Source organism: Corvus brachyrhynchos, unplaced genomic scaffold, assembly GCF_000691975.1.
Source record: "Corvus brachyrhynchos isolate BGI_N302 unplaced genomic scaffold, ASM69197v1 scaffold319, whole genome shotgun sequence".
In the NCBI taxonomy this organism is placed as follows: Eukaryota; Metazoa; Chordata; class Aves; order Passeriformes; family Corvidae; genus Corvus; species Corvus brachyrhynchos.
The window spans coordinates 1,091,178-1,091,597 of NW_008246065.1; positions in this window are offsets into that span (position 1 = coordinate 1,091,178).

A 420-nucleotide genomic window follows, 5' to 3' on the forward strand; every position below is an offset into this window, starting at 1 on the left:
CTCAGCGTCTTCCCCTAAGCCCGGCTCCCCTTGGATCTGCTTCCATCAGCCCCTTCCCCTCAGCCCGGCTCCCCTTGGATCTGCTTCCATCAGCCCCTTCCCCTCAGCCCCGGGTCCCTCAGCGCCTTCCCCTCAGCCCGGCTCCCCTTAGATCGGCTCCCATCCACCCGTCTCCTCTCATCCCCCTCATTAGTGATGCTACAAAACACGTGAATAAAGGACTTTAAGAAATGAGAAGTATTTTTATTAAATGTGATCATTCAAGACCCAGGCAAGAGCTTGATTTTGGAAGGCACTGAGCAGCCAGTCTAGAAAAGCGTTTAAGTGCAGGCATGACTTTAGATGTATAGTTTAAATAATTGAACATTAACATCTTTTAAGATGAGCATGTGCTTCAGAACTTTTCTGCTTTAGGACTAG